The sequence below is a fragment of the Perissodus microlepis genome, chromosome 6 (genome assembly GCF_051167445.1).
Source record: "Perissodus microlepis isolate ML-2025 ecotype Zambia chromosome 6, ASM5116744v1, whole genome shotgun sequence".
In the NCBI taxonomy this organism is placed as follows: Eukaryota; Metazoa; Chordata; class Actinopteri; order Cichliformes; family Cichlidae; genus Perissodus; species Perissodus microlepis.
In genome coordinates this window covers 31881814-31893742 of record NC_140466.1, presented here as the reverse complement: position 1 = coordinate 31893742, position 11929 = coordinate 31881814, and the positions used below count along the sequence as shown (strand labels likewise).

General features: G+C 39.3%; 1 pseudogene across 1 annotated transcript; it reads right to left on the bottom strand.

Moving 5' to 3' along the window:
• Window positions 1–129: 129 nt before the first annotated feature.
• On the bottom strand, window positions 130–10448 carry LOC146386009 (uncharacterized; annotated as a pseudogene). The gene is made up of 16 exons (XR_014800540.1): window positions 10373–10448; window positions 10051–10109; window positions 9140–9350; window positions 8925–9036; window positions 8717–8807; window positions 7960–8047; window positions 7697–7830; window positions 7330–7534; window positions 6916–7027; window positions 6719–6809; window positions 6341–6428; window positions 6111–6244; window positions 5731–5956; window positions 3314–3398; window positions 3128–3200; window positions 130–1876 (listed from the first exon to the last, which is right to left on the bottom strand). The product of XR_014800540.1 is annotated as an uncharacterized LOC146386009 (transcript).
• Window positions 10449–11929: the final 1481 nt, after the last annotated feature.

Here is an 11929-nt window from a genome sequence, read left to right as displayed (position 1 = left end):
CAAGAAAAAATGAAATCTTTCAAGAGGCGGGTCTCCCGACATCGATGCATCAGAGTGAGCACGGCCACCCTTTCTAAACCCAGAGAAAACACAGGAACAACTTTGTGTTAAAGATGTTGAGTATGTATATTTATTTAAAAAAAATAGTAAAATTCTTAAAAAAACCAAAAAAAACAAATGCAAACTGTTATATAGATCAGTAATGTTAAGAAGTAAACTTTATGTTAGCTGCCATTCAAATGTAAGTTAGAAATGTTAATGTTTATTTGACACGGGACAGATGATGGCGACAGACACAGCTGTTATTATTCTGCTGTTGTCCTTGGGGCTGGCACAATATCAAATTTTTCACAAGACCAGTCTATATCTAGGCATTTCATCTTCAAATATCCTGGTTATAGTTAATATGTGATTATCATGATACCCTCTAAATGACATCAGTTCACACACTATACAGATAACACAACTATCTCAGCTATCTGGAACTTACATTCGTTTACCAATATTTGTTTCAGTACAATAAGCTACATGCCATTTAGATGATGATAATCACTAAAAACACAATAAAAATGCAAACACTTTTGTTATTATAACCACATTATTATTAATTTCGGTTTAGTTTTTCATTAGATAATGCATTTCTTTTTTTAACAGTAGAAATATCTGATGTAACAATTCACTTTTAAAAGCAAGGTTATAGTGAACAGTTCTGATATATGAAACATAATTTTGCATGACTATGAAAATAAAAGAAAATACATTTAACGTTGCTGAAAAACGTGAAGTGGATAAAGATTTATGTGATGTTACATTTTCCCGAGAACTGACAGACTGTGATGACTCCTCCAAGTGCTACATGCTAGTTTGTCCTGCTAGTTGAGCCTGCTGTCTGTTCTCAACCCTCCTCCTGTTTCACTGGCATATATCCATCACCAGAGGGCTCCACCGACCTGCCTGTTGACATCAGAGCAAACCCCTGTGTCATGTGACCTGGCTGGAGCTGCAACGCTGGACTCAGACGTGGCCCAGGCAAGTTCAGAGGTAGTTGAGGAAAAGAGAGCAGGGAGCATGATAAAGCACTGGAAGGATGAGGTGGAAACAGGAAGCGTGTAGATTCAGTGGACTTATCAACATCCTCCATGCCCTCATCCTGACTCAGCTGCTCCTCTCCCCCACTGCTAACACCTGAATCCAAGCTGGGAAGCTCCGGGCTGTCAGCCTGCTGTTTCTCCACTCGCTCATAATCAGAACAAACCTGAATAAACTTGCCAAACACACCTCCGCTGCTTCCAAACAGCCTCTGAAAATCTGCCTTTTGTTTATTCCCTCCCTCCTTCTCTTCCTCAGCCTCAGGTTCCTCATCATGGCTATTAGTCATATTGATGCTATCTGCCTCCATGCTCTCTTCACTGACCTCTGCACAACTGCACATGCCTGAATCTAGACTCTGGAGCCTAAATCGATCATTGTCGAGCCTCTCAGTTTTCTCGTAGTCTGAAATCACCTGCACTGGCTCACTGTTACTGCTGCCTTTGAGCAGCAACATTAACGTCTCCTTTTCTTTCTCTCTCGCTTCATCACTTTCCTGTTCTGCGCTTTTTCCTTCACCCTGAGCACCAACAGGACCATAAGGCGTGTCAGCCGCACAGGGCTTCAGATTCCCAGCAGTGAGTGAGGAAATAGGAGGAGGGCTACAAAGCTCAGAGTAACTTGGGTTAGTGAAGCTGGAGCTGGTGGAGTCATAGCTGCCTTTGTTCAACACCATCTTCTCATCTGGCTCGTAGGCCACAGCAGCATCCACAGGTGAGGTTAATTCTACAGTGATCATTTCCACTGATTTCAAGAAGGAGTGAAAGTATTCACTGGGGAACCCACTCTGGAGGAGAGAAAGTCACAGAACAGAAGAGATTAGAACGTTTTGAAATATATAAAATATTCAATCTGCACTTTAATGGAATTAAATAGGAAAGCATCAGGTGTTTGGGGTGCTTCACTCAAACTTTACTGAATTTGAATTGCTTGGATCATAAAGGTCATAAGTCTGTGGCTGGATCAGTGAGTCACTTTGTCTGTCTGGTTCCACCTCCCACAGAGTTCACATCTATCTGCAATGCTCTGTCTTTTTATGGTACATGTTGTGTTGGTCTGCTTTTTAACTTGCACTGAGCTTATTTTGTTTATTTGCTTTTGGACTCCTTAAACTCTCTGTAGCTCCCTGCTACTTTGCAGAGGTTTTTTTTTTAATGAATATTTTTAGACATGAAAATTAGACCTTGATGCAGTCTACCTCTGTGGTTATACAGTGAGCCTTGTTCCCAGCAGGCAACAGTTTAACAGAGAAAATATTGTGAGGTGACTGTTGTTGTTAAATGGTGCTGCATGAATAAAACTGTACTGAACGAAAATTTAATCATTGTATAATAGACTTTCCCATGAACTTATCCAGCATCTGATTTTAACACTGTGATGAAGCACTCTACTCTTAACCCTGACCCAGTGGTCTCCAACCCTCGGGCCACGGACTGCTACCGGTCCGGTGAGAGTTGACGCTCGGGTGTGAAATTTATGGTTTTCAGGGTTTTATCATTAACTCGGTTTCCCTGGGTCTTTTCCTGTGTTGTAGTTGTGTCTTATTTCGAAAGAAATATTTACACGTTACCATAGCGACCAGAGAGCATTAAGGGGCAGAGAGGAGGATATTACTCTCAATGTTGTTGGTGCATTTCAGGAGGACGCCGCTAATAAAGTTACACAATTACACAGTGAATTTGCGTTTATTATTATATTTACAAAATACCACAAGGTCATATCATTTCATTTTTTTTCATTTTCCTTGACATCTTAAAGGCCGGTCCCTGGAAATATTGTCTGACATTAAACCGGTCGGTGGCGCAAAAAAAGTTGGGGACTGCTGCCCCAACCTAAAGAAGAGTCACTATTGGACTTAAAAGTGGTTAAAACTGAACTTTGGATATCTGGTAATAATTTAATTTACTGCAAACAAATTCAGCACAGTATTTCATAAATACTATGTTTACTGCCCTGAAGTGGTCACAGTATTATCTAATGCATGTTGTTACATGGATTTTATAATAAACAATACAGAGGAAATATCTGCGGTTCATACCTGGATTTCTCGCAGGAAGGATTTTCCTGGGTCTGGTATGGGTCGACCTTTGATTTTCTTTACTATGTAAACCCTAAAAAAAGAAAAAATAAACCAGAGTTGTCAGAAAATAACTTAAGTAAATCAAATTAGAAGAAATGATAATAATATTATTTGCTATAGAAACTTGTGTCTGTGCTCACGTACCGGGTGGTTTTGTGAGTGCTTAAGAGCAGGCCTGCCAGCAACACCACCACACCGACTATCGTTACAGGAACAACAAACGTATTACCTGAAAAATACGGGACAGAATAGGTCACAGTGGCTCAGAAACATGAGAAAACTGGGTCATACAGCCAAGTCCATGAGACACAGACAAGTTTGCTTCTGCAGGCCGATACAGTGAATTTTAATAGAAATCAAGATGTGACTGTGATTTATTATTCAAGAGACTAAGGATGAATTTTGCATGAAGTGCATGGAATATAAAAATACAGACATTTTCAGTTATGCCCTTCATTGAATTATTATTACTAATCCTTGAGTGCAAATCTTTTGTATGTGACTGTCTGAAGTCAGAAACCTTCAAAATGCCATTTCTTCCCTTTACTGCAGCCTCCTTCAGTTGCTGTTTGTTTCTGGATCTTTCTTCTGTTTGTCTTCATGTCCCGGCATTATGTATTTAAAATACAAAATATGAGTAACTGTATTCCGTTATAGTTACCGTTTAAAAAGGTGGTATTCAGAATACAGTTTATTTTGTTGAAATTAAGGGATTACACGGTGGTCTTTTCATGTTTTATATGTTAGGCTGTTGACTCTCTATTTTTGGTAATTCCACGCCGGTGGAAACCCAAACAAACACTCATTAAGAGGCTCTAACGTCTGTGTCTCAATCTCACGGCCCATGTCATCCCTACTTGCGGCCGCATAATGACGTGACGAAATGTTCTTAAAAATTATTGTTCAAAAAATTATTTAATATAAAGGCAATAGGCAGAGTGTTACAGGCATAGCCCTGAAGAATGTAGCCTCATGGGCAGTGTAGCCAGTTGTAAGTAAGCTATTAAGACTCGACTGTACACCGTGTTCGTGTTTTCCTCCGAAACAATAAGTTCTGTTGGAGCAGCCTTTCAACGCCTCTCTCTGTCTCTCGCTAGCAAAATTGACCGGGACAGTAAAGCTAGTTTTCATCTACATTCCCGACATGGAAGATTTAAAAATCTAGTTGGTATTGAAATGGCGAGTAGCCTTCAGTAATAGTAATAAATCACACAGCAATAGTACATTTATGTAGTTATAAAAAGCGTGATGATACATTAAGTAATCCAAAGTATTCAGAATACGTTACTCTCATTGAGTAACGTAACGGAACACGTTACAAAATACATTCTGGTGCATGTATTCTGTAATCTGTAGTGGAATACATTTTAAAAGTAACCTTCCCAACACTGGGGGTCATGTGACCAATTTGTCCTTTTATGAACATCTCTGTTCCTTTTGCTGCATGTTTTGGGTCATTACAGGCCCATCCTGTGAGTTTGTAATATTTGACTGAATCAGAAAAGAAAGTATTGTTGTTGCTGTAGCTGCTCTGTAAGCATTCACCAGTAGAGACCAGGTAACTATTTCCATCAGCAGCCATGCATGCCAGTGCCATGAAGCTGCTGAGTTGCTGATGTGACAACCCTCTAAGTCAGCGGTCCCCAACCCCCGGGTCTCGGACCGGTACCGGTCCGTGAGTCGTTTGGTAGCGGACCGCGAGAGTTGAGGCTCAGGTGTGAAATGTATGGTTTTCAGGGTTTTTATCGGTTATTTTGTTATCGTTTTATCGTTAACTCTGTTTTCCTGGGTCTTTTCACGTGTGTTATGAATAAATCTTCTTTTTTTCGGTACCGGTACTAGTTTTATTTTGTTGTATTTATCCGCGACACCTTAAAGGCCGGTCTGTGAAAATATTGTCGGGCATAAACCGGTCCGTGGCGCAAAAAAGGTTGTAGACCGCTGCTCTAAGTGTTGTAGGACCTCTATGCTAAGTCTCTTTTGGTTTTTAGCCCATTCAAGGCCTTGCACTGGTGACCCATATGGACTGCATATTTTATGTTCCCATGAACAGCTACCAGATGGAAACTAAACACTTTGATCAACTCAAGGAAACAGGCCAGATGTGGACATTGATACTTTTGAATCTGAGAATTAATGTAGTTGTAATATTGGTAGTATGTGTTATTGTCGTCTGCCGTTTATCTTCTTCTCGGCAGTTAACTAATCTCACTCTGTTTGCAGTAGACTGATCGCTCCTACCTCATAACGACCGGCTATTATTTCTTCGTTTCTGAAGTATTCCACTTTTTTTGGTGACAAAGTCCTATTGAGTTTGAATTGAGAGCCAGTCCTCTCTCTCACCACTCTGGTGTGAGAGAGTGAGTTAAATTACAGCATCGGACATTTTTCACAATGACTTTTTCCCCTTCTATGCTGTGTATTACACACCAACACCCTTTAAACATTTTCCCATATACATAATTATTCCATACTGCAGTAATCATGCTCAGCATGAATGAAATGGAAACGTTTTGCCATTAATATGTTATGTTAAACAAAACATTTTGAGATAAATGTACCTGATGTTTGTTTTATTTTCCCTACTGGTGACTCCCATGATGCAGTGGGGCTCCAGTCACTCCAGGCTCCCTCGAGTTAAGGTTCAACAGACTGCACACGAACTCGTGCCTCGTACCTCTCGCCTTGTATCAGCAAATCTTGCTCCAGCTCTGCCTTGCATCCGGGCTGTATCTGGCACTCCTCTTCATTGCACTGAATGCCAAGTTTTTTGTACACAGCAGGATCCTGACACAAAAAAAGCAGTGTGGAGTTGTGGATGAATCTTGCTTGGATTTCACACAGCCACAAGGTTGTCATTTAAACGTGCACTTTTAAGATCACTCAGCTCAACTTAACTCACTTAAACTTGTTCACATTGTGTCACAAAATCTAAACTTACACTCCATGACTGATCCTGCTTCTTCCACTGCAATTCACTTCTGTATGAACTGATCCTTTCATGTTTGGGGACTTGGGACAACCAGGAAACAGACGTGAAGTTGACTTTTGGCTCTGCAGGAGGATTCACCTTTACTGCAAGATCACACACACAGTTGTTTTAGGTCACCATGAATAGCTCACACTGTAAATCACAAAGAGCAAATATATTATACTGTAGATTACACTCACTGTGACAGGATGGCATGAAGGAAGTGATTAAACTCTGCTTCATTTGGTTACAGCTCAGATTAAGGGACAACACATGGAAAAACAGAAACTGAAAAACAATGTTTTAAAATATTTACTGTTAGAAAACATTTATTACGGAAGTTTCTGTTTGGCAAACTTCAAAGGGGGCTTAACAAAAGCCACATTTTTTCCAACGACAGAAAAACTAACTATTTGGAAGGAATCAATGACTGCCCCGAGAACATTACTTTCTACTTTCTGCAGAATATTAGTTCTGACTTCTAATTAAAATACAAACTGAGATATAGGATATAGGATATATGATATATGATTTTATCTCGGTGGCGCTACAATAATTTGATTTCTTCACACACTCACAGTGTATTCCATTTCAAAGATCAGGGAGCACTTCTTTAGCGCTGGTCTGGAGACGTCAACAGATTTTAGGTCACAGGAAGTGCTGTAAGAACTGAGAAACAGTATTAATCTCTTTTTGGTGCACATGATGACATCTGTGATTTATGTTATGTAAGTTTTATGTGTTGAGGATTTCTCTTTGTGATTGAGGTCCTTACATGTAGTGAGATTTATACTGAGCATGTATGGTGCATGCAGTGTCATCAGACACGTATCTGCTGTTCCACAAACATGTGATGTTTCTATTGTAGTCAGTGTAGCAAGTGAGATCTGTGAGAATTAAAACAGGAGAGATGGGATGAGAATGAGTAAATATGTCAAACAACAGATCTTAAAATCAGTTAAACATGAATAAAGAGGAATAAAGACTAACTCTCTGGAAGCCTGGGACACTCATCACTTCTGCAGAGCAGCAGCACAGGCAGCAGAATAAACAGGGAAACGGTTTTCTTATTTCTCTCCATTTGTTAAGTCCTCAGTTTTCTTTCTTCGAGGCCACTGGGAACTGAGAACTCTGCAGAGTTTCTTAAACTAAACTATTTGGCTTTGGAGCCATTTGGCAAAAAAAGTACCTGATGGTGGTTTTCTTTTTCCTACTGGTGACTCCCATGATGCAGTGGGGCTCCAGTCGCTCCAGGCTCCCTCGGGTTCAAATTCAACAGACCGCACACGAACTCGTACCTCGTACTTCTCGCCTTGTATCAGTTTGTCTGGCTCCAGCTCTGCCCTGCACTCATACTCGCACTGAATGTAAATTTTTTTCTGCACGGTGGGATCCTGACAGACAGAAAGATTTTTATATCACTTTATTTACTCTTGCTCTAAATTCACACAAACACAGGGCAAGTATCGTGTGTACACACTATTTAAACGTGCACTTTCAGGATCTCGACTTCATACCCAAACTCATTCACTTTGTGATACAAAATCTAAACTTACACTCCATGACTGATCCTGCTGCTTCCACTGCACTTCACTTTTGTATGAACTGATCATTTCATGTTCGGGGTCTTCGGACAACCAGGAAACAGAGGTGACGTTGACTTCTGGCTTCGAAGGAGGATTCACCTTTACTGTAAGAGTGTGCACATGAACACACACACACACACACACACACGAATCACACAAATATGTTCTATGGGCTCCGTAAATAGGTCATATTGTAAGTAACAATGAGGTAGTATATTATAGGTTACACTCACTGTGACAGGATGGCATGTAGGAAGTGATTAGACTCTGCTTCATATGAGCACAGCTCAGATTCATGGACAACACATGGAAAGACTGAAACTGAAAGAAATTGTTTTGAAAAATTAAATAAAATGATCCAAAACTAGTGAAGATCTAAATCGATTGGTAAATTTAAAATGTTTTGATTTAAATCTACAGATAATAGTTTCGATGTAAATCTAGAAGTGATGTATATATGCTTGAGGCTTGAGGTTTTCCTTGGTGTCACAGAGTGAAATTCAGATTGTGATCACAAGAGTGGGACCAGTTATGCTTCTTCTTCAGTTTTGACATATCATTATTTCATATGTGCAGGTATACCCGCACATATTAGAAAAAAAGGGGTCCAGAATGCTCTCTCAGTTTAGCTTCTACGTTTTGAGAAATTAGCATTTTGACTTTCTTGTCAGGAATACTGATAGTAGTCTGTGTCTGCACAGAGGCCATAATTAGCTTTAATTTCACTTCATGTGCAGAAAAGTAAAAATAAAAAAGAAGCCTGATCCTGTCTGAGTTATACTTCCTGAAATTCATGCATAGATATTCTAATATAAAATGGAAACCAGTGTGCTTTAAATGTCCTGCTGGCCATATGCTCATCACAGGATTCTTCACATCTGTCTATACCTTAAAAAGCAGATGATTCTTTTTTTCTCTCTTGCACAGATTTTAAACATATTTTTAATAAACAGGGTATCCACCAACAATGCTAGTTGTTTACACACTCACAGTGTATTCCATTTCAAAGATGAGGGAGCACTCCTTTAGGTCTGGTCTGGACATGTCAACAGACTTTAGGTCACAGGAAGTGCTGTAAGAGCTGAGAAGAAGAATATTCATTTGATTTTGCTGTAGATGATGTTACTGATGACATTTGTGACTCGTGTATTGTAAGTATTATGCATCTAGGTTTTCTTTTTGTGACTGAGGTCCTTACATGTAGCGAGATTTATACTGAGCATGTATGGTGCATGCAGTGTCATCAGACACGTATTTGCTGTTCCATAAACATGTGATGTTTCTATTGTAGTCAGTGTAGCAAGTGAGATCTGTGAGAATTAAAACAGGAGAGATGGGATGAGAATGAGTAAATATGTCAAACAACAGATCTTAAAATCAGTTAAACATGAATAAAGAGGAATAAAGACTAACTCTCTGGAAGCCTGGGACACTTATCACTTCTGCAGAGCAGCAGCACAGGCAGCAGAATAAACAGGGAAACGGTTTTCTTATTTCTCTCCATTAAGTCGACAGTTTTCTTTCTTAGAGGCTGCTGGGATGGTGACTCGTGACTGTGACTGGAAGACTTGAAGGACTGTAGTTGCTTTAGGTATTGACTGACTGCTTTCTGATTCTTGTCATCCTGCAAAGGTAAACACATAAAACAAAATGTTACCATGTTAGCAACATGATTAGAGACGACACAGTTTTATTTCTCCAAACAGTCACACATCAACCCACATAGAAGAAAAACAGTTGGCTACAGATAAACACAGAATAAACAGAGGAAGGAACAACAGAAATACAAGTGTTTCAGTTTTTAAAACTAAAAGCAGTGATGATGTAATCCAGACTCCTACTTTGTATACTAAGGAGCACTTAAACTTAGTGTGTTTTAATTTACTTTCTTACCATTCATCCATTTTCTTCTACTTCACCAATTTAGCATCGCAGCGATGAAAGCTAGAGTCTATCTCAGCTTGCACGGGTCGAGGGGTAAGGTGCACCCTGGACAAGTCACTTTACTATATAATACAAAGTGCTGTTCAGCAACTGTTATTGTGGTTTGGAGACATCTACATAAAATGAAATTGAATTGAAATCATAATTTACATGAAGCGCTTCAAAGATTAATGTTTCCATTGGTGTTGAATTTGTGGTCTGATCTCCTGGATGTTTTCTTACACAAAAGAAATTGGCACTTAATCTTAAACTGAACAACATTCAGTAAAACATTTTTAATGTTGTAATTGTAATAATACAATTCTCTTATAAAAATAATAATACCTGTACATTAAAGCACACACGCTGTCCATTAAAAGACTTCAGTCAGTGACACTTACCTGCTGGCTGAGCTGCAACTGATCTGCTTCCAACTGCTGACTTAATTTCACCTGATATCCTGTCAAAGAGCATCACATGAGGGTGATACTTTGTTTACGTATCAAATGTAACCAACTAAACTGACAAGACAAAAAAGGCAGGCGAATTCTGTGAGGTCACTGCCAGAACTACAGCCACAAATCTAGATCATCTCTCGATCACAACCCACAGAGCTCTTCTGACGAACATTTGAGCTTCTGAGTGTTTCAGTTGAAGCCTTGTAACCCTTTAGTTTCATCTAATCTGATTCTTCAACTTATAAACGGTTGTATATAACAGCACCTGCAGTGCACCTGTCTGTATAACTCTGAGCTGATAACTTCAAGCATGCAGCATCAGGTGGAAACTGGCTGTTCTGGGTTGTTGCTTCAGTTTTTCATCTTCCTTGACTTTAGTACAGCCTGTCAGTTCCCCCACCCTGTTGTATTTTTGACCACACACACACACACACACACACACACAGACACACACATTGCACTATTTCTAAGTATTAGCAGAAGCTCCCTTTGCGTGGTGATTCTGTGAAAAACAAGATGAAAAAGAAACTGTGTTTGTGTGATTTTGTCCTTTTTGTGGTTTTGCAGCCAAGTACAAGCTAACCAGCAAACACCCACATCCTCACCTAATGTGTTCACATTATGCATTAACTGACTTTAAGCATGTTACCTTTGCAAGAACGCATTTATGTTCAAGCAAACCTTTTTTTTTCATAGTGTTCAATACAAACATATTAAGTTTAAACAGCATAGTACTGAAGTTTGTTTAGATTCTCATTCACATAATAAATATCACGTCACATTAGATATTCCAGCTTTGCCCCAAACATAGAGCCAGACTCATAAAGAAGATCTTCAGATCACATCTTCTATAGAACAAAAACTGTGGATCTTTCTGAGAACTCAAATGTTCTAAAAGCTTTTCAAGTTGATATAAAAGATGTGATGGGGGACATTATGCTGATTGATCCTCTTAAAATGAGCTTTCAGAGCTTTCAGTTGTGTGCTGCAGCTCACAAAAATAGTTCAAATCAGGCAATTGTTTATGGTTTCTGTAACAGGTGCACTTCCTTACTGATCTACTGTTATAAATATCAAAGTTTCATGCAAACTGGGAGGCTCTGCAGTGAGCGCTCATGGGTGCTCAAGGTGACAATGTGGCATTCAGTACTTTAACAAGATAAAAGCTCTGAAACTGTACAGAATAAAAAAAATACAAGAGATAAACAAATGGAAGAGACCCAATCAAGTCAGCGAGTCTCAACATGAAGGAAGAAACCTATTGTGGTACATTATGTTGTGAGTCTGCTTTGTTATCTGGTTGTTATCTGGTCTATGCACATTGCAAATGTTCTGACCACATAAACCTAACTGACAGCATTAATGCACTGTTGCTCCACAGTGTTGGTATAGAAGCTGAACTTTTACTCTGCCAAATCTTCCCAATGGTTGAAACATGTCACATAGTGTATGATGTGAAGCAGCTCTTTGTTTATTCCTGTACTGAAATCCTCTGCATTTAAACCTTTCAGACAGATTCCAGTTTTTTCATAGAACTTAAACACAAAAAGTTCATCATGGGGTTTCACAAGGTTCTGTGCTAACACTCATATGGCATCGGTTTATGGATCCACAACAGTGAAAGTCAGTGATCACATATCCTCTGGTGTCGGGTCGCAAATTTTGAAGCCAATATGATAACCTCCCATCAACGCTGTAGAGGTCAAACTTTTCACATCCAATTAAAATCAGATCACTCATAATGATTCTCTGGAAAATGCATAGAATTCTTAGAACATGGTTTATTAAACATTGTCATATGAACAGCAGAACAGTACATTTA